The sequence below is a fragment of the Phodopus roborovskii genome, unplaced genomic scaffold, assembly GCF_943737965.1.
Source record: "Phodopus roborovskii unplaced genomic scaffold, PHOROB, whole genome shotgun sequence".
Classification (NCBI taxonomy): Eukaryota; Metazoa; Chordata; class Mammalia; order Rodentia; family Cricetidae; genus Phodopus; species Phodopus roborovskii.
This window is the reverse complement of record NW_026126433.1, coordinates 37,251,821-37,254,554: the sequence shown is the minus strand read 5'-3', so window position 1 is coordinate 37,254,554 and position 2,734 is coordinate 37,251,821. Positions and strand designations below refer to the sequence as shown.

The 2,734-nt window shown below is 47.5% G+C and overlaps 1 pseudogene; it reads right to left on the bottom strand.

Moving 5' to 3' along the window:
- Positions 1-1,382: 1,382 nt before the first annotated feature.
- On the bottom strand, positions 1,383-2,499 carry LOC127223529 (glyceraldehyde-3-phosphate dehydrogenase-like; annotated as a pseudogene).
- Between the last annotated feature and the right edge of the window lie 235 nt (positions 2,500-2,734).

Sequence of the window (2,734 nt, the reverse complement as noted above, 5' to 3'; positions counted from 1 at the left end):
GGTGGATATACTGTAGTTTTATAGGATAGTATCCTTATACAAAGGAAACATACTAAAGTGGTCAGTGTGTTAGCATCTTACTTTCCATCATTCAAGCATGGGTCTTTGTATCATCCTTGGACATTGTTTTAAGTTTGAAATTGAAAAATAAAAAAATTTAAGATGAAAAAGTCCTGCAGAATCATGCCACTTTCCTGAATGCTGTGCATACAGATGCACTGCTGTAGGAGCAGCCAGCTAAGGACCACAGAGACAGAGAAACAGACAGAGAGAGAGAGAGAGTTCTTCTGCATCTTGAAAGACAATGAATGACACTTGTCCTCTCCAAATGGGATCTGAACGTCTCTGAGATCCCTTGGGGAGGGACTTACACTGCAGTAAGTGAAATTTTTAGTGAATCATCTAACATTTTCACAAAGCTGAGTGAGTCACCCTGTCCCTTCAAAAGGTGCAAGGGATGAGTCATACCTGATGACACAGAAAACTCAACGTCTCATTACGCAAGTTGATTGCTTTCTGAGCAAGGTCTCATTATGGAGCTCATACATATAATAATTTAAAGCAAGCAGCCCTCATTCAGCCTCTGTTCTGCATGTGCATGGCGCTAGGAGGAGGTGTGATCAGATGGCAAGAGTGAGGCCATCATCAGCTCTGAGTCTCACCCTCACCCTACCTTACCACATACTGGCTTTGTCACCTCTAATGACATTAACCCCTGAACATCATCGTCTCCTCTTAGAATGAAGTTCATGAAGGACAGAATGAAGCAATGGTGCAGAAACCAATAGCCAGTTCTTGCTTTCCCCATGCCAATGTCACAGGTTGGCCCTCTGCCTCCTGACATGCTGTGTGGCATGGTGACTCGTGTGGCCTGAGCAGAATCTCTGTGGTCACCTCAGGACCAAAGTTGAAAGAGGCCACTGAACTTTATTGTGTGTTTTGTTTCCTATGCTGGCTGGTGCAAACAACTTCCTAGTCCCTAAGGGTGGAAGATCCCACCTCTTGGGCAGACTGGAGGGTCAGTGATGGCTGGGTGGGTAAAAGGTGCCTGACTCCCTCAGCTGGATCCCACATGATACCAGAAGAGAACCAACTCCTGAAAGTTGTCCTCCATTCTCCACACTTAGGCCCCATATATGCAAAATAACAAAAAAATGTAATAAAATGATTTTTAAAGACAAATATGAGATGAAGAACTCTGAATGTCTCAAAAACGGACAGAAAACAACTTCTTTTTTTTTTTTTTTTTTTTTTTTTTTTTGGACAGGTGCAGTGAACTTTATTGATGGTACTCAAGAGAGCAGGGCTCCCTAAGCCCCCTAATTCTGGGGGTCTGGGATGGAAACTGTGAGGGAGATTAGTGTCGGGGGGTTGTTGGACAGGGCCTCTCTCTTGCTCATGTCCTTGCTGGGGGTGAATGGTCCAGGATGGGCTCTTACTCCTTGGAGGCCATGTAGGCCATGAGGTCCACCACCCTGTTGCTGTGGCCGAATTCATTGTCATACTAGGAAATGAGCTTTACGAAGTTGTCATTGAGAGCGATGCCAGCCCCAGCGTCAAAGGTGGAAGAGTGGGAGTCACTGTTGAAGTCGCAGGAGACAACCTGGTCCTCAGTGTAGCCCAGGATGCCCTTCAGTGGGCCCTCGGATGCCTGCTTCACCACCTTCTTGATGTTGTCATACTTGACAGCTTTCTCCAGGCAGCATGTGAGATCCACGACAGACACATTGGGGGTAGGAACACGGAAGGTCATGCCAGTGAGCTTCCCGTTCACCTCTGGGATGACCTTGCCCACAGCCTTGGCAGCATCAGTGGATGCAGGGATGATGTTCTGGGCAGACCCACGCCCATCACACAACAGCTTTCTGGAGGGGCCATCCACAGTCTTCTGGGTGGCAGTGATAGCATGGACTGTGGTCATGAGTCCTTCCATAATGCCAAAGTTGTCATGGATGACCTTGGCCAGGGGGGCTAAGCAATTGGTAGTGCAGGAAGCGTTGCTGACAATCTTGAGGGAGTTGTCATATTTCCATGGTTCACACCCATCACTAACATGGGGCATCAGCAGAAGGGGCGGAGATGATGACCCTCTTGGCCCCACCCTTCAAGTGGGCCCCAGCCTTCTCCATGGTGGTGAAGATGCCAGTAGACTCCACAACATACTCGGGACCAGCATCACCCCATTTGATGTTGGCGGGATCTTGCTCCTGGAAGATGGTGATAGCCTTCCCATTGATGACAAGCTTCCCATTCTTGGCCTTGACTGTGCCCTTGAACTTGCCGTGGGTAGAGTCATACTGGAACATATAGACCATGTAGTTGAGGTCAATGAAGGGGTCATTGATGGCAACAATGTCCACTTTGCCAGAATTGATGGCAGCCCTGGTAACCAGGCGTCCAATACTGCCAAAACCATTCATTCCAATCTTCACCATTGTGTCTCAGAAACGAGGCTGGCACTGCACGAAAAGATGCGGCTATCTCTAGAACAGGGAGAAGCAGAGAACCTCAGCTGTTGTAGTTCTTAAGTCCTTCTCTGTAGCAATTGGGTTTATCTTAATTGAAAGGAAAATCTGGCAGTCGTGGAAAGAGTGCCCACATGAGGTGAGCTTGAAAACTGATACATTCCTGATCACAGCAGAAATTTACCCCTTTAAGGAGCTCCCAGGCTGAGCTGACTTCATTGGAACTGGAGGAAGGTTTTCTCAAGCCTAAAAATGTGTGTGAAGGGGAA